The 26,453-nt window shown below is 40.4% G+C and overlaps 1 long non-coding RNA gene across 2 annotated transcripts; it reads right to left on the bottom strand.

Moving 5' to 3' along the window:
- LOC135409632 (uncharacterized) lies at positions 1 to 26,409 on the bottom strand. Of its 2 annotated transcripts, none has more exons than XR_010428282.1 (4): positions 26,269 to 26,409; positions 7,746 to 10,155; positions 263 to 961; positions 1 to 145 (listed from the first exon to the last, which is right to left on the bottom strand). It is a non-coding gene; the product is annotated as an uncharacterized LOC135409632 (long non-coding RNA). The 2 variants fall into 2 exon arrangements; XR_010428284.1 differs by having other exon boundaries at positions 263 to 399; positions 26,269 to 26,407.
- Between the last annotated feature and the right edge of the window lie 44 nt (positions 26,410 to 26,453).

Genomic DNA, 26,453 nt, shown 5'->3' on the forward strand with positions numbered 1-26,453 from the left:
CGAGTCCAGAGGAGGCCACCAAGGTGATTAGAGGGATGGAGCACCTCTGCTATGAGGAAAAGATGAGAGAATTGGGATTCTTCATCCTAGAGAAGAGAAGCCTTTGGGGTGACCTAATTGCAGCCTTCCATTACCTGAACAGAGCCTACAAGAAAGAAGGAGAGAAACTTTTTACAAGGGCCTGTAGTGACAGGGCTAGAAGGAATGGATTCAAACTAAAAGAGAGTAGGTTTAGACTACATATTAGGAAGAAATTCCCTACCATGAGGATGGCGAGGCACTGGAATAGGTTGCCTAGAAAAGCTGTGGATGCCCCATCCCTGAAGTGTTCAAGGCCAAGTTGGATGGGGCTTTACAATTTTCTTCAAAACTGTAGAAATAGCCTTTGGCTTTTGCCTTCTGGGGAAAAAAGGGAGATAAGAGAACAAATTGTTCTAACAGTATTAGTTAATTAACAGTATAAATTGTATTCTCATTGGTATATTTGTCCCATTTCCTAACTCTGACCAGCACACTTAGCAAGGAGACAAGAGACAGACAAGGAACATGTCTAAGGACTGCAGCCCCCTCCTTGACATGTCTGCTGCTCTAGAAGGGATGTACACCTGCCACAGCCTCTTTTCTCTGTGGGGAGGCAGACGTGGACAGCTCCATGAGGTTGCCAGCCAGGCCCTGCCCAGCTCCTGCCCAAGGCACCGTGCTTAGGGCAGCATTCCCGTCTGGCTTTCTCGGCTTCAGACTCCCTCTGTGTCGGGGCCTTTGGGAAATGCACCACTTCAGATCGCTCCTCCCTGATCCTTCACCTCCACTGTTGTTGTTCTTTTGTTTTCCAGGCACTACATGGAGAAATGTCTGTCTTCCATAAGTCACCACACACACACATTGTGGCTCCTCCTGCAGAGGTTCACCTTCTTTTCCAGAGCTGCTGACTGTGTACTCCAGCCCTGATTTGAAGATATAACTAAGCAAGCAAAAAGAAAGAATGAATAAAGATCCTTTATTCCCTTATTGCCATGTATGCCTTTGTCTCCTGCCATGGTTTTTTAGTGTTTGAGTGCATCTTGCTTGAGACAGGTAGTATTATATACTTGCCTTTTGGGTATCATCCCCTTTCTTAGCAGTTTTCCCAGTCCCCCTAATCCTGTTATAAATCCATAGTAGAAAAGATAGCAACCTTTACTATAAGTTACATACTCAGTAAAAACAATTCTAGAATGTTAAAGTAGTAAAATACATTAAAAGTATCTCTGAGCAGATGCTAGAAATTTGTCCTAGGAATTGATATGCTTTATTTCTCTGCATTTGAATATTAGTTTCTGCTCTGAAGCTGTTCTTGGCTATTACTTCTTATAATAGAATTTCAAGAATTTCTATTTTTTCGAAGAAAAATGTGTCTGCTAAAACAGGTGGGAAGTTGGAACACCCTGACAGCTGGTGCAGCTCATTTTTTCAATTACCAGACAGCAGCTCAGAAATGGTGTGCCTGATTGAGAGGGAGAAATGCAAATGATTGTGATATTTTGTGTGAAGCACATGGAATAGCACATGCTACCATCAGAGCAGTTTCTCTGACCTCAGCAATGCTTTGTGTTAGACAGCTGTAAAGGTAAGAAATAAAATGCAGATCCAGTGTTAATTTTTAACCTCATAAATGAAAATTTTTCCCTTTGAAATGACAAATTAAATAGCAGCTGTACATATAGAGCCTTGCCCTATATGTCGTTTTTTATAGCTAATGAAAATAATTATGATTACACTCAACTTTTTTTCCCCTTACGAGGTGATGGTGGCTGCATACAGGAAATTTGTACCACTGAAAGGAAAGATCTGGCTATTCTAATTCAATATATGCACAGCAAAGGCTTTGCAGGACTCTTTCTCTCAGATATTTAGTAACATCTGGAATGTAATTGTAGAACCCCTGAATTACAAAGTGAAATAACAAAAGGCAAGGCAAATTCCTTCAACTTGGGGCTCAACATTCATTTTTACCATTTGTGCTACTTGTTTTGTGAAAGACGAAAGTGGAGAGAATCAGAATTTTACTGGAAACTAGATATACCACTAGCAGAAAATGTGGTCTTCTGAAAAACCCTGCCTCGAAGAGGAAATCCCATCTGTGGAAACACCAGTCTTCCTGTCACTACCAAGCCTGCCAGAGCTTGCCTCTGCTTCTCAGTAGAACTATGTTCAGCATTTCCAGTCTTGAGATTTGCACTCTGATTCCCAGTCTCCCTGAACTCCAGTGTCAGTACAAAGCCTTAGCAGAAAAAATTGCAGTGGAAAAGCTCTATTTTCTGAAGTCACATACAGGACAATCCTGCCCCTGGTTCCCCTGTCCTCTGCATATACAGTCCCAAACAGGAAAGAATAATTTTCTGCTTTTATCTGATACAACACACTTCTCAGGATGATTTCAGTCTTCAGAAGAGCTGATCTGGGAGATATATGTTCACAGACAACATGTGGGAGACAAAAGGAGAGAGAATGCAGAATTACACTGGAAACTAGACCTGCCATGGCAGAAAATGTGATCTTCCTGGAAGATCCTCCCTGGTGAAGAGGATATCAAGGTGACATCAAAAACTACCACTGGCTTTGATTACAGCTGTATCAAATATTTGTGCTCGAACCTGATCCGCACAAACTCTGCTCAGCCCCACCTTCCACTGTAATGTTGGTGTTTAATAAATATTCATGAAAACTGTAATTCCAGTTTTGACCAACACTAGTTTCTTATAAAAGCCACTGAAACTTGTGATTTAAATGTAAAAGCATCATAATAATATTAACTCCTTTAGACTTTGAATAAATAAAACTCTCAGTATATTTACAGGTATGAAGATCGAAGAAAAAAACTCATGCACATCCCTATGAATCAGAGAGAAGTTTTGCACAGCTTGAAAGATAAATTCTTCTGTGATAGGGGAACTTCATACCCCAAAGCAAAATTTAATTTCAACCTGTTTGTTTGGTTAATTGTGTTAACAACTGGAAAAGCCCCTGCAGTACAGACACTTGAGAGTGTATTTCCAGCCAGCCTTGTGATACTTGGTGTCCTGGCCAGAAGATGGCAAGCGTGTTTTGTGGGAGAAGGGAAGTGTGCCAGGCAGACAGGTGTTCTGGTGTTGTAAGAATCAAATAATTCACAGTCAAGACTAGAAACGTTAACATTATTTACATGATCCCTGTACTGGTTGAACTGTAAGACAACAAAAGAGGAAAAACCTGCAGTAACTTACAGCTGCATCTGCAGAGGGGGAGGGAGGAAGTGCTCAGGGAGGCAAAACCCTCTGACCCCACTGGCATCACTTATGTGGGATGTGATCCCGAGGGACACAACAAAGTGCCATCCTTGCACCTGTGCTGCCCCCACATTTGGTGTCTGGCTGTGTAAGAGCAGTTCTGAAACAGACACAATCCCCCATCAACAGTACCCAGCATCTCCCAGCTCTTGGCTTTCTGACCCACCATCCTCTCTCGCAACAGGCAGGAGATGTCTTTTCTTGCCTTGTGAAATGACAGCGAATTACAATCTGCTGTTAATTATTTGCTTTGCTCTGCTACTATTTCCTTCTTGCCTTCCATACCTTTGGCACAGGGAGGGGCATGGACTGGAATGCAGTGAATTTAGATACTGCTTTACAGCCTGACACTTCTCCCTTTCAGCTACCAAAGACTGGCAATTCCTGAATCCTTTCCAGAATGGCAAGCAGTCCTTTTACTTTCTTAGAAGTAAAATAATTCTGCCTGGTGTTTCAGCCATAGGTAACTGGATAAAGCTTTTAGTTTCTCAACTAATTTTTTGAGTTGGGTGGAAGTGCAGATTCAAGAAAGCAAAGTACCTGCTTCCAACAGGGGCTGAACATTCAGTTTCTACAAAGTTCCTGATCACTGACCTGCCATTCCCCAGTGTGGAAATACTCTGCATTCATAGAGAAGACTAAGCTGAAGGAATACACATATTCCTTAGGGGAAAATGTCATGATGCTCATAATATTTCTGAACTTATGGGAGATCATGTCATAGTTCTGGACCAGGGCTGCAAGAAATGTGACAGACCAAGGAGCCTTACTGTAGTTGTTTAGTAAAGTACTCTGCTGTAGTAGGGAGCTGAATTGCTGGCAGAGATTTTCATTTGTAGGCTTTAACTGATCTTTCAGACGTCCTGGGCACAGGTCACTGGTTCCCCTAAGGGTCGGGGCGGAGGTCTTGAACTTAATTACATTTTGTAATGGCAACTGTAATAGGGAGCAAAGGACAGGGTTGTGAAGAGATGAGGCAATATTAGACATTTGTCAAAGATTTTGTGGTCAGACCTGTATCGCTCTGATCTGGCTGTGCTGTCACAGATGATTAATTTGATTACTTGTAGATGTACATTTTCAACAGGAGATTCAAAGGCACAAAACATTTTCCGCTGCTGTGAACTGTTTTGGGGGTGGATTTGGGGGCCTCAGACAACATTTCACTTGCATCGTGCACACACTAAGCCACTGTGGGGGCTGTGAGCAGTGGCACAGAATGAGCAGTTTGAGTATTCCTGATGCTTGAATTGGAATCATTGGACCAGGTCATGAGGGCTACATTCACTTATGGACCAGACAGAGAACGGATCCCCTGTAAAAGGTTCTGTTTTCCATCATTGCACAGGGTAGGCTCAAACATTAATGCTGCCCAAACACTCCAATCACTTTGGATGCAGTTGGATTCAATGATCTTGGAGGTCTTTTCCAACCTTAATGACTCTATGGTTCTATGACCTTGCTTGCAGTGGAGCTAAGGAATAGGAAAGAATTTTTTGGAAAGAAGGCTGATGCAAACAAAATAGAACATACCACAAAAAGGGGAAAGGGGTTTTTACCCATGCATTCCCGTTATGGCTAACACTTTTATTAACCTGATTTCCATATGCATATTCTGAGCAGCCAGGAATGTCACAAATGAGGAATGAAACAGAAATTTTAGATATATCACTAGTCAAACATGTGTGAGGAAATGATACAGGAAAGATAAATTTCTTCTGCTTATTTGAAAATACAGCAGCTTTACAAGAAGTTTCAAATATTCCTGTCAAGGAAGAAGGCATTACCCCCTCATCTCCATTACTTCATTTAAGGAAAGATTTATTTCTTTTAGTTATAAGCATTGCAGCCTTCAAACCAAAACATATTCATATACATGTTGATTTTTTTGAGGAAAAAATGCCCAGTAGGGATCACATTTTCTGCATTACCTTTGACAGCAAGAAAAAAGCAGAAGACATAATATGCAGAAAAGGATTATTTAATTAGGTATTACAGAAAGCTTTCCATCTCCAAAGGTGGCTCAGCACAGTGCTGAGCTTCCTAGTGATCTGTGGAAATTCCACCATTGATGGGTTTTATAATAGCATGGTAGAGAAATAGCTATGAATACTGATTTTAATACCTTGCATCAGTGTGTTGGTTTACTGAACATTCATAATTAATATCTATATAGTAAATGATGAAGTGTTTCTAACTTATGTATTGTGCCATCATGATGTGCTTCTAATCTATTCTATTTAACAGCACAGCATTGTTGCATGGTGCATTGAATTGGAAAAGGCATCCTGCTGGAAAAAAATGTGGAAGGAAAAAAATATTTTCCTTCTCCTGGCTGGGCATTTCCTCTGTCCAGCTCAGTGTTTACACACAAGCCATGTGCCAGGACTGCTTTTGAAGAAATATTCCTGGAATTGCACCCTCAGTTTTCCCCAGTCTGGCATGACAATTCCTACAAAAAGATTTATTTATGCTGTGTTCTCCTTTCTGAGAGCCAAATTTTTGGCCCCTACACAGAGCCTTGTTAAGCAGGATTCACTTCCTGCTACTCAGTGCTGTGAGAAACCTTTTAAAAGTTGTGACAGATGATTCCAGGAGCAGCTTTGGCTCCTGAACACCCCCTCCTACTATTTCAAGGTGTTTTGGCCAGGGTGTCCCAGTGCTGATGTATGAGTCATGCTGTCTCTGCTCAACCACCTCTGAAATCCTTCCAGGAAGAGATAATGTGGAGGGCTTACGCTGGCTTTAGCATGATTTGGGTCAGCCTATCTGGGTAAACTTTCTTGATCTGTTTGAACCAATGGAATTCTTTGCTGCTGGTGAAATGAGTGGTTCCTTGTTTTATCCTTGGCCTCCTTTCATCCCAGCATGGAGCTCATGTAGCCACTGTGTGGCTACACAGTGAACCAGACTATGGACCGAGCATCCTTCTCCCCCACACTGGCTCCAAGATTACTTTCCCGATTTGCATTACCCCTTGAACACACGATTGCAACTGCTGGCCTGAGGAAGCAGATGGGAATCACACAGCAGAAACAGGGGTAAGGACAGATCCACCTCACTGAGCAGTGGTGGACATCCTTTGAAAACTTGTCTACACTGTTTTTCATAATCAATGTCCCAAAAACTTGCAGTTCACATATGGTAAAGACCGTAACTGTAGGATCTAACAGCTTCGGTAGCTTTTCCATTATCTCTTGGGAGTCAGGATTGGACTTTTTGACAAAAGCAAAATATTGAAATAAACTCAGCCCCAACCCTGGAAACCCTCATTAATCCCTTTTGGTGAGGCTCGTCACATGAAAAAAACATGGTCTGACTGGCTCATACTCTTAACCACACATGTCTGTGGTGATGGTGGGAGGGAGGAGAAAGCCATGAAAAAAGCTTAGTAGAGCAGATTTCGGAGTAATGCATCTGACTATCCAGGGCTGAGTGGCCCATCCTATTATTATTCTCTCTCTTGAAGCACTTTGTTTGCATTTTTTTTTCCCTTTAAGCCTGTCTAAGAAGAGCAGCTGTCATGACAGGAATGTTTTTCTTCTTGTGTTGGAAAGACAACAGCTGTAAGAATTAGAAATGTGCCACTGGAAAATGATTCATAGGTATGTGTGTTTATGAACTTTGCATATTCCAAAGACAAATTAATCTCTAGAAAATACAAAGTAATTGTAGCCATTGCCCAAAGTCTGTTATACAGGGACCACCTATAGTGTTGGTATCATTCCATCTTTGTTCAGCATTCTAAGAGCCATTTTGAACCACCTATTCCTGTTCCCACCTAGTTATGTTGCCAGACTTAATCAATATTCCATTTCTGTCAAGATTTTTGTCTCAGCAACTGGCATAATACACTGTTTTTATCTTTTCATCTTTTAGATTTTGCGTATTGGAATAACATCCATAATTTATGTAATGGAATAACATTTAGCCATATGGACAAATTATCAGCTGTTGTCAGATTGTTGAGCTCAGTGGAATTAAGGAAACCAGCTGAGTCCATGAAATGAGGAAAGTTTCTACAGAGCTGGCATTATTTTTGTTTAATGACACAAAAATCAAGCAGAGGTGTCTAAATCTAAATGTTTTTCTTCAGCTCTCGGGAGAAAATGGTAAGAACTACAGCCTTGTTTCTTCTACTGTAACATCAGGCATTGCATTAATAACAGCAATTTGTATAAATTCTAGCAATACTGTGGCAGGCACTGCATGGTCTGCAATCAGTGCACATTCAGTTCATTTCAGATGGAAGCTTCCTGGGGGTGATCTCACCTCAGTCAATGAAAATCGACTGAACTGAGGGATAGGATTTAGAGCTCTTTTGTTTGAAATCAAGCCTGACAGGACTTTATGTTTCTAATATAAACATCATAGAGACAGATAACAAGCATTACTTAAGCGAGACATAAATATGTGCTTCAGAGATGATGATTTTCTTACCTGTGGTAGTTCTGAGCCTTCAGTGCTCATGCTGTCCAATGGAAACTCCACAGCTTTCAACAGATTCCTTTGTTTTCTGAAAAATCTCCTACTACAAGTCCTCCTTCTCCTGTTGTATTCTGCAGTCTGTCATCCACCACTGACACCCATCCTGGTCATCATTCCAGTCACTATCAAATCTTAACAGCTCTTTTAAAGGAAGGAATTAAATATATACATGCATTATACCATATAAAAGAATCAGATTTGAAAGCATTTTCCTCTGTAGCTCCCATATTTCCGTGTGCTCTTTCTCCATTACACTTAATATAACTACACTTTTAAAATATATGGTGTGCAATACATGCAAACTTCCATGAAATACAAGATACACATTGTGAGCTCTCTGACAGTTACAACAGCCAGTGGAGCAGAGAATTACAGGTCATCTAAACCTGGCTGGGATAAAAGTGTTAACCAGTAGCACATAGAGAACATTCCTGGGTTGGACTAGGGGGATTAAACAACATGAGCTGATTATGCTAATTTTCTTCATCTCCTAATGTCTTTGGATTGCTTCACTGAAGTTGAAAGAAAAATTCCCAGTGATTTATGTGGAAAGATATTTTACCCTTCATTTCCCAGACAGATGTCTGCTTTATATGGTAAATACATTAAGTATCTGCACAGGATAATTATGAATTTGTTCTCTGCTCAACCAAACACTTTGTGTGCAAGAACTCAGAATACAACAGTAAATGCTGTGTTCCACAAAGCTGGGTTTGCCTCTAATCAGCCACTGCAAAGTTCAATATACTGTTACTTTCTAGCAGCACATACCTGGCAGCTTTTCACTATGATGTAAGAGAAGCAAAGTGAGTCATTTACTCTTTTGACTGCACAATTTCTCATTCAGCCTGTTTTCAAACTCATCTACTTTTCACATTATTTAAGCAATTAACCATATGAAACCTTTTGTTCTCATTTTTCTGTTCCCAAAAAGTAATATTCCACCAGACAAGTCCATTAAATTCCCGTTCTGGGACACATTATCACCTCTGCAACCATGTACACAGAGGTGGTTGGAGCAAGGACCAATTTGCTGTTCCTAAATGTCCCCCACTTCCATGTGTGCTTAGACATCATTAGAGATGATAAATAAGGTAACAAAATAAGCTGAACTGTAACCAGGAAGAGAAAGAAAACCTCCTTCCTTAGCTATTAGCAGCTTTTTACCATCCTCTTCAATCTTCACTTATGTAAAGCTGGAAGATTAGCTTAAGCAAGCAGTTGCAGCAAGAGATGGGAGCCAGCAGATTTTTAGGATTAATTTATCCCATAATGGGCTATTGAAAGCAAATGCTTAGCCTCTCCTAATCATTTTAAGAATGCTCCCATAGCTGAGTGCAATGTATGACATCTTAGTCCCTTGAAGTAATGAGAATTTTGCAACTGAATTCACCGGAGAAGGATTTTGTATTAATGTCTCCCTCCATTACTACCACTTGTTTTGCCTGCTGGAGCCAGCTCTGACAAGGTCATTCTCCTGGGGGAGGATGAGAGGGTTGCAACTGCAGCTCTGACTCTTGATGGTGCAGTATGGTTCCATGTCACTTGATGAACATGAGCCTTCAGAGCCTTCCTCCTCTGCTCCAGACCAGTGTAATGGCTGCACACAGATCTGTGTCAGGGGAGGTTTAGGTTGGATATTAGGAAAAGGTTCTTCACCCAGAGGGTGACTGAGCACTGGAACAGGCTCCCCATGGAAATGGTCATAGCATCAAACCTGACAAGAGTTCAAGAAGCGTTTGGACAATTGTCTCGGGCCCATAGTGTGATTCTTGGGGCTGTCCTGTGCAGGGTCAGGAGTTGGATTCAATGATCCTTGTGGGTCACTTCCAACTCAGGATAACCTGTGGTTCTAATGCCTCTCGCCCATCGTCTTCGTTAACTTGTCAGGTGTTGCAAAAACTGAGTTGGCTGAGGCTTGTTGACATGAGAGAAAACCAAACCCTGCTGAGGCTTTACTTGCTTTTAAAATAGAACCAAGGCCGTGGAACATGCCCAGTGGCTCCCAGGTGGTAGCAGAGCTCTGTGGCACAGTGCTCTGCAGCTGCACCAGCTGTTTGGGCTTTGGAGGCTGGTGATAGAAGCAGATCTGAGTTGTGTCATTAGCTGTGTCCACACTGGTCTGTTGGGTGGCTTCTGAAGAGTGGAGTCACCAGTCTGCACTGGTCAGCTTCAGATATGTCCCACACAAGCTTCTGCATCTTCTTAGTCCTTGCCCAGGCTCTTCATCTCAGCTACTGCAGGCTGGGACTGAGGTCTGAAAGACCTCTGGCTGGAATTCTCCTTGATCCTGTATTTCCACTGCCCATCCAGCATCACAACAGAAGTAATTGTATGCAACAGCCTCAGCCTCCTGAGATGACTGAAAAAAAGAGGTTGATCATTCTTTGTTGTAACATGTGTCTGATCTTAACTGTGAATAAAATTTTTACAGAGGATCACCTGGCAGCTTTATCTGTGCCACAGATATTATCCTGTGTAATGTACCATTTTCCAGTTCCTCTGTTACTTTCCAAGAAATAACTACTTAAACCACTTCAAGTAGTAAGAATAAATTTGCATAAAATCCTACCTTTTTTTTAAACTATATGAGTTACTAATACAATATCACTGACTTTAAAACAAGCTTCATGGCAGATAATAGAAGAAAATTAGAGTAAATTAATTTAGTATGGGATATTTCTGTCAGACAAGCAGGAAAACATTCCACCAGTTTCGAATCTCTAAAACTGAATGTCCAGAGCAAAAGCTGAGAAAACTGCTTTCTTCTTTCTCCACAAGGGTGTCCTAAAAACTAACAGGAACTATGATAAAACTGAACAGTCTCATTTTCACATATAACCAAAATTTGTCTTCTGGGTTTGAATTCAGCTGAGGTATTAATGAATATCTTCATAACATCAAAAACTAAGCCTGAAAAACTGCATTTTAGTGGGATCTTCCTGATTCTGATGAGAGAACACAAAAAAAATTTGGCAAAGACAGTCCAACATTAGAATATATTCAGGGCAAGGAAATTTAGAGGGCAGCAAGTTTGAATCCCTCACACAGTACAAAAGCTTCTGAGTTTCATAATAATTAATCAAATCTTCATAAAGGTATACCATTCCTTTCAGCCCACAATACACAGCAAAATTAAGAATGTTCGAAGACAGTTAATGGCAAAGGTACCAGGAACCTTCACAGGAAAAATATTGACAGTAGGTTTCACTCCCCCTCACCATCTTTCTTCCTCCAGAACTGACAAAAATAACATGAAATGTTAAGCACAACATCAATATAATTCAAGGGTGATTTGCTGTTCCTAAAATATTTGTAGCCACATAAACCACCAGTTTACATATTATTGCCCGCACATGTGTCTGGCTGACCATGCAGGCAAGCCAAAAGATATTTCTAAATCCAGCTGTTTCTCTTGATGCTGCAGGCCAGAAGTGTGAGTGGAGTGGGTCATCAGAGAAGACCTCTGGTGTGCTGGTGGGGTTGCTTCTTTAGATGCAATACTGAGGCTTGAATTGTGGGAATGAAAAGACACAAAGTAATTGGCAAAGTCAGTGAACGCAGGAAGAAGGTGGAAAGGAAGCTAATGGAGCTTCCTGCAAGGTTGTGAAGTTGGGAATGAGAAATGTTATATTAATGAAGATGATGGTGAACAGGAAGTGTTCCCAAAAAGGAAGAAACAAATGACACCCAGTTTAGAAAGTGTGGGTGGCAGGAAGAACAGTGATACCATTAGTCACAGATAAAAGAAGTGAGGGGACAAGACTGTTAAGAAAGATGCTGAGTTCAAACACTGTGTCTATGCAGTTGCCTAAAGACAGTCAGTGATAGAATCTTCTTGTGTGTCAAGGAGAGATAATTATCTTCATTCATGAACTTCAGAGGTTTCAGGAAAAATTTCCCTATCATTTACAGATGCAAGATGGAGTTATATAGCAGGAACAGATGAATTTGGGATAATTTTACAGACAGTTTTGAGCTTGCACTCCTTTAGCTCCTTTAGCAATATCAGCATGCACAAGCATTTTCTCCTTGTAAAATAATGTAGATTTCTCCCACATCTGTTGAGGATATGATCTTCCAAACTTTATTGTCTACAAATCACCATCTCCTGACTACATAAAAATAACCCAGTGGAAAATCTCTATTAAAGTTAAGACCACATGTTCATCGTCCCAAAATCTCCATTATTGTCACAGGCATAACATATGTCAGGTAAAGTAAATGGGGAAGAGGGGAATTTCCAAATTTTCATCAAAAGACCTGTCTTTGTGTGTCACTGTAAGGCACACTGCACCCTTTTTATTTGTGTTTTATTTGCATTGTATTATTGTGTTTATATGTGAATACATATTTTCTTTGGACAGGGTTGACAGCTTTTAAGATTGTGATTTTCCTGTACTGAAGACCACTTACAGAAGTTGCTCTTCCTTTGCCTGTATCTGTCTTGTATGGGATTTATTGTGTATACTCCCCAATGGAAACCATAAGGACCCTAAAAATGAATGAAAATATTAAATCATATTCTTCTCTGTCACCCTTTACCCAAAGCTCTGCTTTCCCTTGCTAGGCTCTGTGTGCTAGAGCTGCCCTTCATCAGCTTCACAAGGAGCTGTGCTGCCCCAGGTTTGAGGAAAGACCCACTGAGTTTAGTTGGGTGTCTGCCTGGAGATGAGCTTTAGATCTAAATTAAATAACCAGCTGAGAGGGGTGATTTCAGCAAAGAGGTAGAGATCACCTTGCTAATGAGACCTCATTTAGCATGAGCAGAGAATATCTGTGTGACCAGAACAAATCTGACCCTCTCTAAGGATGGTAGAAAAGACTGTGAGTTGATCAAAACAAGACACTGTACATTTGTGCTTAACATCTCTGTTTGTTGCTAAAGAGAGGTGGTGGCCTCTGGAGAACTCTGTATAGAATGATGGCAAAGCTGAGATTACATCACGTGGATGTAATTGCTACTATTAGTTTTCTAAAACCTACTGCACACTGGGGAGATGCTTCCTCAATTTTAAACTCAGTTGGGGATATTGTGTAGACAAAGCTTTAGTGCCTTATAAGCCATTTTTAGAAGGTTTTCAAGCCAATTCAGGCTGCTTGGCACATAACCTGCAGTGGGACTTCAATGGCTGTAAAAGCAGGATTAGCTTGTCCCAGGCTGGGCTACATGCCCATGTGTCAGATCACACAACAAGGTAAGCCTGCATCACAGATCATGATGCAAATCTACAGCTGAGCGCTTTGGCTTCTGGGAGGGCTGCCCCTACACAGCAGCTGCAGCTGGTAAAGAGCTCCCAGATGCAGCTGGCAAACAGACCACAGCACCCAGCTGGGGTCAGGGAGCAGGAGTGAGCAGATGCAGCTGCACAGGAAGCTCCTGACCTGGAAGTGCCACAGCATAGGATGGTGAAAAGGGAATCAAGTGAGTAAGTCTCACATGCAGTGCATGAGACTGGGCAGGTCTTAAATCAGTGATTCATTGTTAGGTGTTTTCACTGCTTGTAAAATAAAGTGAAAGCGCCTCCTTCTAGAAAGAATTAATTCACTGGGTTTTATCTGCCCCTTTAGAAATACAAATTGCTATATGAATGTGTTACTAGAATAGCAGGAGAAAAATTTACCGGTGACTTTTTGATTGCTGTGTATTCTACCATTTCTTAGTAGTTTGGTATCAAGGTTATTGATAGGATGATCAGTGCCAGACTTTTGTGGCACTAAGCTCTTCGGGTCAGGGCCTTATTCCCTTATTCCCTCACAGCTGCTGCAGCAATCAGACCTCTGCAGAGATTTTGAACTAGCAACACAAATACAAAAAACCAGTGCTTGTAATTTAACCCACACAGATGATTAAGTATTACATACTCATGAATATGTTTATGTTGTCCCATACTTCAGCCTGCAGAATTTTACCCATTTGACATTAATTCTATACTTCTGTGTAACCGGATCCGTACAGAATATCTTTCTATATACTGAGCCAAGTTCTTTGATTGCTAAGTCTGCTATTGAGCAATTCCCTTCCTGATAATTTCCTGAGAATACGAAGGACAAAGAGAAGTTTCATTCAGATCTTCCAAAACAAGACAGAACACACCCAGAGTTAAAGTGCATGCACAAGTAGAATTCAAAACGAGTTCTGTAGCATATTTTAGGCATATTTCATAATCTATATGAGAAATGCAAATTTCTGGATAATCATGGCTGGTTATGCTTCAGTTGCATAGGCCTCTTGAAAAAGCCCATGGAGACTTCATTAGATCTGTCCTAGATCTGTATTTTAGAGCAAATGGACACAGAAATCCATTAAGATGGAAAGTTTAATTATCTACACAGTTCAGAAATCTGGCATAGTTTGTTCAAAACACTTGTGGAAAGCTTAATTTATTCAACTATAAACAACAAATAGAGTTGTAAAGTCAAAATTGGCACATGGCACCAGGTTACTCTGTAAGTACCTCTGAGCATTACATTTACATTAAATGTAAATTACAGTACATATACACCTAAATTTCCAGTGTCTCAGCTGCTATCTGATATTCAGATGTGCTGAGAATCCCCCTAATGTCATTTAAGTTGATGAGGACTGTAACACTAAGCAAACCTAAAAGCAAGCAGTTTCAAGGTCTCCCTGCCATATAGTAAAACTACAGTCTGGGCAATCATTAATAGTTTTAATGATTCTCATGATGACAGTAGAGAGGAGCTTTTGAGTTTATACAGCAGTCTTTTTTTTTTTTTTTGGTCATTTTATGTAAGATTCTCATCATTGTAATTGTGAGAAAAACCTTGAAAACACTGACAGAATGTACTTTATGAGTCCCAAACTCCCCAAGAATAATAAAAAGGGAACATAACCTAAAAGGTGTTTTGTAAAGAGGAAGAAGTACAAATTTGTAAGGAAATCTCTGACTTAGGTGCAGTCTGTAGACTCATTTTAAAGTGTCCAATGTCTTCCTTATAGTGCATGTAAGCAAGAGCTATAGCTACATGGGAAACGAGACAGAACTGGCATAAAAACCTATAGAACTATTTTGATGCTAATTCTCTGAAGCTATTCCCAGTTTACAGATGTGTTAACAAATTGCTTTTCTTGTACTCTATCCCCAAAATCCAATATCTATATTTATAGATGTCTCTGGCCAAGCACTCTTTGGTAATGAAACTACCCAGCCAGGGAAGCAACAACTACAACTTTCTGTGCTGTGGAAAACTAAAGGCAATCACCATTGGGAATCCAAAATTCTTCACACCCATTTTGTGGTATCTGATATACACTGTCTATTTAATAAAAAAAGGTCTTGTTTATTACTAGACCTCAGATTGCACATTGTAAAAAAGTCATCTCATATCCTGGTTTTATGGGTTATGTGCCATGTTGAACAGCCAAGTTTCAAATATCCAGTTCATTTGTTTCTGTGCCTTGGGAAGTATTTATTTAAAAGAGAGTAGAGTAAGCTTATAGAATTGCAAAGAGGAAGAGGTAATAGACACGATGAACACAAGTGAACACACAGTGCACTTTTTGTCACAGATATGGGGGAGTTGGTTCTTTCTCCTCATATAATAACAAAATTAACTTGTGTACGGGAGAGACAGAAGTCTGGAAAAAACTGTTGCAGTGGCTGGTATTACCACTGCTACGTCACTGATCGTTTATCTGGCTTGTAGCAATGCCAAGAGCAAAACTTCTGCTCGTGATTCCACTTGTATTTCTAACTGGCATTGCAATCTCCGGTTTGGAGGCTGCTTCTCTGGAGAACACCATATCCCTAATATGTCTACAGATGAACATTTGCCTCCAGTCCTTAACATCGTGTCTCCATTACCACCTGCATTTGTCAAGCACAATGTGCTTTGAAACCCTCCACAAGGAGTAATTTTGTAAACCACTTAAAAATTACATTTGTGACTGGCAATACAACAGAAAATAACAATGCCTGGTATCAACAAATAGCTCCTCTGGTGCATCATGACTAGCACCTTCTAGAAAAGTAGCTGTTTCTCTCTCGGTTGCAGTTCATGTGCAAAGGCCTATTAGTTTTGGGGCTTTTTTCTGCCCAAAATACATAGTTTTGAGAAAAATATCAGTAGTTCTTCAGATAATAATTTGTACTGGTGAGACCAGTTTATATGCTGGATTAATTTGAGAGTGAAGAGTATAAAAGAATGGGATAAATATGGATGAAGTTAGTCTGGACTGTGGGATTTACCTTCTGACACATGTCTGGTAGAAGATGCAGGATCCCTTGTTCTGCACCAATCACTAGACCAGCTGAGATTCCACGCATTGAGCTCATGTCCTGTTGTCCTTCGGATTTATTTCCTGCTGCAGAGCAAGCACTCTGCTGACCAGAGTAGGTTTAAAATCTACCCAGGGATTGCAGTGATAAAATCAGAGTAAGTAGAAGTAAAGCAGCATCTGAGGATAAGGTAGTGCATCTGGGCTTTAAAGGTAGTTTTGAGTAAGCCTCATCTGCTAAGGTTTATGCATCTGGAAGTTAAGCATTTAAGTCGTAGTCATTCCCAGTTCACTTTGCAGTCTGTGCTGACAACCAGGCACAAGTAGAGGGTGGTTAAAGTCATCATTGGACAGTCCTCTAAGCTAAGCCAAATAAATTGCCTTCCAGAGGTGTCTGTATCCCTCCCTGTCTATATTGGAAGGCCAGATGCCTACACACAGACACCTACACTGTAAATGACATCATGGATATCTGAAAAGTTAGATGTCTAAATCTGAGCCAGTTGCACTGCTCTCTCTTTATAGTCCATGGAAAACTGAAGTTCAGGGAGTAAAGCCCAGGAGGGAAACTGCAGATCAGCAGGAGACTGGTACAAAATATACATGGGTGGCACAGGGTCAAAACTGTAAAAGTTTATGTTGCTGCTCCAGACCACGTACGCTCCAGGGAGTAGGAGGCGAATTTCCAAGAAGCAGCAAGAGGCCAATGCCTGGCAGAGATCACTGAGGTCTGGGCAATACTGAAGTAGAGTGATAAAATAAAATCAATAGCTTCTTGGATTACACAGTCGTAAAGAAACCAGGCAGGACAGACTCTGTCCTTGCTACGGGCAAGCAGTCTTAGATGTTGAGGAGCATTGTTAGGGGCAAAGTTTTTTTAACTTAATATCTTTATCTCTTGTAGTTGTGCAAGCATATAAAAAGACAGTGGAATAAACAAACAAATAAAAATAGAAATATAAACTTGCAATTCATTTTGCTGCTAAAGCAAGGCTATAAACTGAATAGTTATGGAGCATTACATTGCGTGATAGAAGTGTCATAACTCCACTGAGCCTCTTTACCTCCAGGCACCTAAAAGTTTGGCTCAAACCCTCTGTTTGTTTTCAAATACAAATATCCATGTAACACACAAATCCCTGTAAAGGCAATTTATTCTATCCCCATCTGTTATTTCTTTTCACAGAAAAACTTTTTGAAAAGAATTCCTGTATGGCATTTAAGTACCTGAGGAAAACAGGTCAAAAATCAATAAACATATTTTCAGTGATTTGAACACCTTGTAAGTCCCCCCCGCCCCCCCCCATTTTGTACATTTATTCAGCTCCTATTCGTAAAGAAGTTAATTCTAAGGGTCTTTGCTGTAGACTGAGAACAAAAGAGAAAAACAAGAGTAGGATAATGGCCTGTGGTGTTCGTAATTAATAGACTCAAGGTTGATCTGTTGTTTTATTTAAAAAGAACAGAGCAATGAACAATTCAGCCACCCTCAACAATGGCACTGCTCTGTCTGAGAGAACACGGGTCAGTGTATTCAGACTACATTCTTCCATGGGTGACCAAGATGCTGAAAAATTCAAATGAAATATAAACTGTTTAAAAGCGAGGTAACTCCTTGGATTTTACAAGTGAGATATAGACAAGTATACACAAGTGGAGTGGCAGCACTTCTCCTTTATTAACAGGACTATTTGCTTGTGTATCCACTCTAACATCTTCCAAAGAAATGGCTTAGCATGCGAGAGAGACCAGAAACACTGGTTCTGGCATTGTTCATGCAGCCTGTTGTCCCTCTAGTTCACAAATCTCACCTCTGACAGTGATTGCTATCTGACCTTTGCATGAGCATAAGAAACCCACATCAGGTAAGTATGAAATAACCTCCTCTCCATAGAAAGAGGCTCATGACTAGAGTTTGTCTTCACTCCTGACTCATAATGTTCATTCTCCTTTCCAACCTTTTCACATTTAATTTTCATAACCATTCTGCTAAGTGTCGTACCTTGTTCTGACTCTTCTTCCTCTCAGAGCATTTTCTTAAGGGCCTGCACAGGACAGATTTCATACCCTGCATCTTGTTTAATAGTAGCACTCCCAGCAACAGGGGAAACAGGGGTGAGGACATCAAGAGAACACAGAGAATGAAGCCAAGATACACTGCCCAGAATCTTATACTTTGCTACAGTGAATACTGACAGTTTTCTGCCCTTGCCTGTGAGATTAGGAGGAGATTTCCATCTGTCAGCTGCTTGTTCAGGTCTCCTGGACAAGGCTGGTGCATCCAAAGTTTGGAAAGAAAACCATGTTCCTTCTTTTGTTTATTTTAAAAATATACTAAAAATTGTTACAATTATCACCTAAAAATTGTTACAATTATCACCTAAAATACTAAAACATAACAGATACTAACTTTTGCAGAACACATGCTAAAATTATAAAATATGTGCAATAGTCATTCCTTGCCTGTAACAGCTGAATATCAGCTTCACTTGGTCCTTTGGAATTTAGTACCAAGGCAAGGCTTCACACCTCATTCCAGGTGATACTGCTCTGTTTACCCACCAGGTACAGCAAATACTCTCGGGGGTAGCAGTGAACCTTCAGTGACAGTGAAGCAGCACATCAGGCTCTGTCTCTGTATCCAGACAGCTACACCTCACCATTAAGACTGTTTCTAGTTTGATACAAAATGGTGTTCAGGAAGGAGCTCAGGCTGTGGTATGGACTGAGCCATTGCAAAGCAGTGGCTTTTGGTCATTACAGGCTTATTTTGCATTTGCAGCCGGTTTTCTGGCGGTGAAGGAGTTTCTCTTTACAAACAAACCCTTTGCCTCCTCTCATATCCAATTTGATAGTAGGTTGAATACGATATTAGAAACAGTCAGCTGGAGTTACTCATCATTATTTACCTGCACAGGAGTCAGTCATGCAGGCATAACACACATTCTTTTCTGTGAGTGTCCAGTTACTATAAAAACTATAAAAGTTTTCTACCTTGTAATTCTTATTCTTATGAAGTTATTTTCTTTTTGCTAAAGAAAAGAGGAATCAAGACTTTCGAAATTTTTATCTTCATTCTTCCATATAGAAATTAAGCAGTTAATTAAAAACAAAACCACAATGATATAAAAACATGTTAAAAACCACCATTTGGTGTGATAGTGGATCTAGCATCTGACAGTCACTTGCACACTTGCAAGATGATTATATCTCTGTAGTTATTATGAATGGCCTGTAGCTTTTTCTTTCCATTGCTGAATGAAATACTAGTGTAAACCATCATCAGGATCTTAAACACCACCCGTTTCTGCTCCTTTTTTTCATCTTTCTGTGATTGTACATATCTCTATTTTAAATAGATTTATATATGCTCTATAAACAATTAAATAAATATTGTAAGCAACAGAACTTTTGAAGATCTCACTGGAACAGTGCAAGCATTCTGAAATTTAAATAAATAGTAATTAAAAATTCACTGCCACTGTCTGAATGAATTACTCCTGCAGTTAAATCTGCACAGCAGCTATTCAACAGGAAAGTTCTAAATGTGGATTCTAATCTATTCTGAGCATTGGTAATTTTTTTTTAATTTGAGGGGACATACACATTTGACCTCATTCAGAAAACAGTTTGTTTATTTGTTTAGATGACTATCAAGCTTCCAGACAATGAGGATACAAATAATTTCACAGTAAGATGTTGGATTTTTTTGGCAGCTCACACCTGTTTGTTTCCTTCTTGAAAACCATCTACGTGTTAGAATCAGTTAACTGAATGGTATCCTAATTTGTATTCACAGAACTCATCATGTGATTTTTAAAATGGAATTTTCAAAGACGATTTGAGGCTATGAAATTTTACAAGTATCGAGAGGACCCATCACATTATCACGGTGTATAATCATATTTGCTTTTGTATAACAAGGCAGCTTCAAAGAGCAACTGGTCTCAGTACCCTGAGCTGGAGGACCATGACTGTGAGAATGATCAACTCCCAGTCAACCCTGAAATTGTGCAGGATCTTCTGCTCCAGCTGGATTCCTACAAATCTATGGGGCCTGATGGGATTCATCCCAGAATCCTAAAAGAACTGGTTGATGCCATTGCAAAACCTCTCTCGATGATTTTGGAGTGACCTTGGGAATCCAGAGAAGTCCCAGCTGACTGGAAGGTGGTGAACGTTGTCCCGATTTTCAAGAAGGGCAAGAAGGAGGACCCTGGAAACTACAGGCCTGTCAGTCTCATATCAGTGCCTGATAAAGTTATGGAAAAGACTATTCTGGGAGGTATTGAAAAACACCTGAAAGGCAATGGTGTCATTGGTCACAACCAGCATGGCTTCATGAGGGGAAAGTCCTCCTTATCCAACCTGATTTCCTTTTATGACAAGGTAACCCGCCTAGGTGATCAAGGGAAGCCAGCTGATGTAATCTTTTTGGATTTCAGTACAGGTTTCCATACTGCCTCTCGCAGGATCCTTCTGGACAAAATGTCCAGCTGGATAAACACATCATGCCGTGGGTGAGCAACTGGCTCACAGGTCAAGCACAGAGGGTAACAGAGGGTAACAGTGACTGAGGTAACATCAGACTGGCAACCTGTCACTAGTGGGGTTCCACAGGGCTCCATCTTGGGCCCTGTGCTCTTCAGCATCTTCATAATGACTTGGACACAGGACTGGAAGGGATACGATGGACTCCACGATCCTTGTGGGTCCCTTCCAACTCAGCATATTCTGTGATTCTGTAATTATCAAGAAATTAGTAAATGGAGATCAAAAACCTTTACTGGGGACCTCAGCACAAGCTATTTAACCTGTTATGGTTACTTCTGGAATAAGAGGGGACCAGCAAGTAGCAACAATGGACTGGGGAAAGCCTCCAAAAAGCAGCCATGGGCCCATCTAAAGTAATAGATTGGATACAGCCAGGCTGAGTATGTTAACAGGGTAGACGACTAGAGAAGAAAGTGAGAAAGAGAAAAGCAACTGATGAAGAGGAAAAACAAAGAAGACAAAGAAAACTGTGATGACACACCGCCTGAAAACCTCTGGTGAGAAGTAACAAAGCTCTTGTTCATGACCTCTTTCACTGAATGTGTAAACAGGCTGAACAACAGCTTGGGCTGCCCTTTTGATGGTATTTAACTCTTATCTCCTATGACTAATTAGCTTTGCTCAATAGAGGTAAATGGGATCAAGGGGCAGCAGGGATAATGGTGATGGCAATGTGCTAAAAAGCATAAGGGAACCCCTGATCAGCAAGATGGGGTCGCCAAAGGTCATCTTATCCATTTTACACCACAAAGCAGTGGATGTCTCCAGGGTCCTAACCCAGCTCGTTCTAATGCTTTGAGGCCTTTATCTTTCTTCCATGCTTCAAAGGAAAGGCAAAGGTACAATACCCTTGGCATGATATGCTACCCCAGTGCTTAGATGAAGGACGTTCAAGTACCACCTGATGTCAGTCTCAGCTTTACACTGATGTGGGAGACCCTCTGTACAGTGGAAATTCCCAAAGATAATTTCAGACCACCTAGTTCTTTTTTTGAGAGAGAGATATAATAGAAAACTGCTAAGTTGGCCCAATAAATGTAAGCTGTATGTAAGTGCTTTTCTCTGACATGCCCTACCCTCTTTGGAATATTTATCTTCTTTCATACATTCCCCCTGATACATTTTAATGCAGTTCACTAGAACAGTTCAGGCCTCTCACTTTATCCAATTTATTAACACAATATTTTTTTTTAACTCGAAGGATATACTGATCTTTACTCTTTTCCAAGTAGAACACAAATATTGGAGAACAAAGGGCAATTTTTTCCATCATGTTTAGTGTGAAGAATTTCAGGACTCATTTGAAGAAATCTTGTGCATCCATATATTATAAATGTGAGAGGAATTACAGTAAACACCTACTTTTGGCTCTTCTAGGTCAAAAGAAGAGCTAAGAGCTTGTCTAACCTAAGACTGCACTTAATTATTCTATGAAACAGATCCCACCTTTTAAAAAAATAACCTTTAGAAAGTTGTTCCACTTTCTAATTACTTTCACTGCTAAAATTTTGTATAGTACTCGGATTCTGCCTACTTTCCTTATCAAAATTGCCATACATCGATATACATTGATGGCTGTATAATTTTGTTGTGTGCTGAAAATGCTCTTTTATAAATAAAGTTACTTAGAGACTGTTTATGTTAAACTCACAAACTTCCAGTTAATAAAGAGAATAAATTGATCTTTGGAGTCTCTTACTAACAAGCATTTTTCCAAACCTTTAATAACTCTCACAGCCTTTTTTTGAGCTCCATGCAATTTATGTCAGACTGAGCTCACTGTAGCTGGATACAATATTGTAAAAGCATTTACCCTGAAAGACAGAAAACCTGTGACTTCATATCTTGTATTTGATAACCCCATATTTATAATGCCAAAAAACATATGATCCCTTTCAGGCATAGTGCTCCAGAGGGAGTTTACTTCAGCGATTGTCTGCCACGATCCCCATCTTTGTTTAAACCACACAGTGTGCCTGTCTGCTTCCTGAATGTTAAAAACATGGAATGATTTACACGAGCAAGATGAGTAGCAGAAAAGGCCTTGACGCTGTGTAAGCACTGCTCAGCAATAACTAAAACATCCCTGTGTTAGCAACACTGTTTTCAGCACAAATCCCAAACACAGCCCCATGCCAGCTACTGTGAAGAACTTTAACTCTGTCCCCACCAAAGCCAGTAGAGTCCTAGGCCAAAAATTGTCCTGAAATAATTTATAAGTGTTTATCAATATAATAATGCATATGATGTTACAAAGCTATACAAGGAGGAAAATGGTGATGGTCAGAAGGATCCTCTGTTTGTACTCGGTCTCCTAGAACTTCCCAAGATGGAAGAGCGGCTTTTTACACAGGCAGATCGTGACAAGACAAGGGGGAGTGGTTTTAAACTAAAAGAGGAGAGATTTAGATGAGATGTTAGGAAGAAGTTCTTTGCTCAGAGGGTGGTCGGGCATGAGAACAGGTTGCCCAGAGAAGTTGTGGATGCCCCATCCCTGCAAGTGTTTGAGGTCAGGTTGGATGGGGCCTTAGTGAATGGCATCTCTGCCATTCCAGTGGGCTTGGAATGAGATGATCTTTAAGGTTCCTTCAACCTAAACCATTCTATCATTCTATGATTATGATTCTAAGATTCCTGTAAGCTCTTATTTTATTCCTAAATGACAAGATATTACTCATTTTTGCTCTATTTCAATAAATAACGATAATTTAACCTCCTCATTTTGTCTTATATTCATATTTTAGACTGTAGATAGAATTTTGAATTTTAGCAGGTGGTGAATATATTCCAGGGCTCCTTTTTAGAGCGAGCATTGTGTTTCATTCTCTGTGGATTCCTCCACCTGCCAGCACACAAACGATTGTAGGGTCAGCCCCTGGTTGGGCTAGCAGGATCAGAAGGGCCACTTCTTTTTCAGAAACATGAGGCAAAAGAGAAGTAGCTTGTCCCTGCCTCTCTGGGGCTATTAATCTTCAAGTCTGCTACAAATTTTGACCAGCACAGGTCAAAATAAAGTACTTAATATAAAAATATAGTACTTAACTGGTAAAACATAAACTGTGCAAAGTTGCAATTTATGGTATCAAACAATTATCAACCTTTAAATCTTGCTCCTGTCTTAGCTATCAATACTTACCTTTACACTTGGCAGAGAAATCACACTATTCCCTTAATAAAAAGTTCATAATAAATAATATTCTATTGCTCCACCACATAAGAATATAGGTATTAAATGTACACTCAATATTTATATGGGATGATGGCTGCAAAGTATTTCCTGCCAATCTCCACAAAAAGATTTGTCTCTCAGCTCTGCAGTCCCTAAAAGGCCTTGTAGAAATTCTCTTCTAGATGGTTGGTATTTTTTCTGCTTATTTCTACATAAACTTTCTTCCAGCTTTTAGGGCTGAACATTGACAAATTTTCTGTGTAACATCTTTACCAATTTCCTCCTAGCCCTGTCAGTTGGTGTCTAAACCAGCTTTATTAGGTTTGTCACTCATAAAACAAATCACATTAGGAGAAAATCAATCTATCAGCAAAAAACTTGAGAAAAGAAAGGGAAGCTTCTGCATTTTTCAGAAGATTGTGAGAAATATGTATTTCAGCAGGTTCTCCCTGCTGGAGTGTCAGGGACTAATGAAAGTTACTCTACACCACCTGCTGAACAGAGCTAAAATAGACAGTCTGATTAATTAAAGTGTTGGTTTAGCCAATGGCTTCAATTTCACTTTTTCACAAAATAGAAGTCCCAACAAAGAATTATGGAGAAAACTATTAGGTTATTTAGTTCATTTCCTGTCCTTGCAGAATAAAATTACATTTTTATTCCAGTTTGTTCAATGCAGTTTAAAGGCTTGGAAAAGCATAAGCCACAGGTGTTGCCCACAGAAGGGTTTACAGTCTGGTACACCCTGATCTCTACCTTGATACACAAGTAATGACTTTTATTTTCATAATAGTATTATATCATGTCTACTTAAATAATGTCCCTGCACCTCTCCATACAGTTGATATTCCTATACATCAAATGCCAAAAGGCTACATAAGAAAATCCCTGTTCGTTGCCCTTTAGTGTCTGAAAACACCTGCAGTGTTTTGAGTCACATCAAAACACCCCAAGAATAATCCAAATGCAGTCAAGTTTGCAATGGCTGTACAGTGTGGCTGGCATGGGCTGTGGTGGGGGGAAAGAGAGAAAGTCTCCTTTCTTGCCAGGCACTAGTGTTCCTTCTTTGCTCTGTCTTTGTAGTCAGGTGCAATCCAGCTGTGTGAATGTAAAATCAAATATAATATATAATACAAACAATCAGAAATATATCAAATTGAAGTATCAAATGTTGGGCCTCTGTAAAGTTTGTTTTTCCCCTATTTTTTAGGTGTGTTTTTTCAGGTGTTTGGTAGTCCCACTGCATGCCCTGCCTTTGTGCATGGAAGCAATGCATTTTTATTGAAAAAGCAATCTGATTACCAAGATTTTAACAGCATCTTTGAACAGTTCTGTGAACTCTGTTATTACAGATCTCTGGGATTGAAAACTATTACTGATAGCCACAGTGCCCCTGAAGAGTAGCAGAAGATACCACTTTTTCAATAAAGTGCCTGGGAAGATAAGCACAGTTCTGAGCACCATCAAAGGCTTGGTGACTCTGTATGAGGAGTATGCACTGGAAGAAAGAGAGATAGAACTGTACAAAGTCTCTCCTCTCAGAAGCAGGCTCTATTAGGGGCATGACAAAAACACATTGAACTGGAAATAGTAGCTAACACTCATCTATCTCCGGTATTTCACTGGCAGGGTGAGAATTATGACGTCATATATCCAGGCCTTTATGACGTATTTTCTGCATTTCTGCACTCACTTTCTGCTCCCTCTCTACAGTACACATACTTTATGTAAATACTCATAATATTGAAAGCATAGTCTGGATAAGACACCTCTGTTTATCATGAGATCTTTGCCTTTATACTATATAATACATCTGCAGCAGTGGAACTGGGGAGAAAACTCTGCTTTTTGTGTGAAGTTAAAGTTTTCTGTTTGCCTCCCTCCAAGAAGGCAGCAGACCCGCCCTGGCTGAAGAAACCAGCTGGATGGACATCCAGAAGTCTGGTAACTTTGGCATTAAAGAGCTGAAGATACAGCAATATATTTTCAGTGCCTCCAGAAGTTGCTTACCTTCGTGTTAAATGAGCCAGGCATATAATAAGCCGGGTATATAATATGGTCCCTTGTGGTTATTTAGGTTCTTTGCAGCCTAATTACAAAATCTAATACAATTTGAATACAGTGTTTTGACAAAGCAGCAAATGATTGTGGACTAATACCTATGGCTAGTACATGTACCAGTAAAGCCAAGTGAGGTTTAAAACCCAACCTTGGGTTTTAAAGCATCCTCTGTTCTCTCAAGACATGAATTGTGTCCTGAATATGTTTATTTGTTTTTTTTTTTTAAATAACTGTTCCGTATGCGTCAGGCACAATACCTGCAATTAATTACAAAGGACACAAACGCTATATGCAGGCAAAGCACACTAAACCTAAAAGTGGCTGATGCAACACCGCAACACTGAGGCAAGGGCCGGGAAAATGGGAAAGACGAGCAAAATCTCGCTCGTGTTACTTCGCTCAGCTGCTGGAGCTGACGCTGAGAAGAAGCCTTGTGGGCTTACAGGTACCTGAACAAGAGATGTAACGAGGGTTCGTGAGGGAGCCCCACTAGGTGCGGGACTCTGAAGGGAGCGACCGCCGCTCCGCCGCCGCCTCCCCGCCGCTCCCCTCAGCCCGCCCGGGCGGCGCCTGCGCGGGGCCGCCCCCGCCCGGCCCCAGCCCCGCCCTGCGGCCGCGGCTCCCGGCGGGGCTC

This window comes from Pseudopipra pipra, chromosome 1, assembly GCF_036250125.1.
Source record: "Pseudopipra pipra isolate bDixPip1 chromosome 1, bDixPip1.hap1, whole genome shotgun sequence".
In the NCBI taxonomy this organism is placed as follows: Eukaryota; Metazoa; Chordata; class Aves; order Passeriformes; family Pipridae; genus Pseudopipra; species Pseudopipra pipra.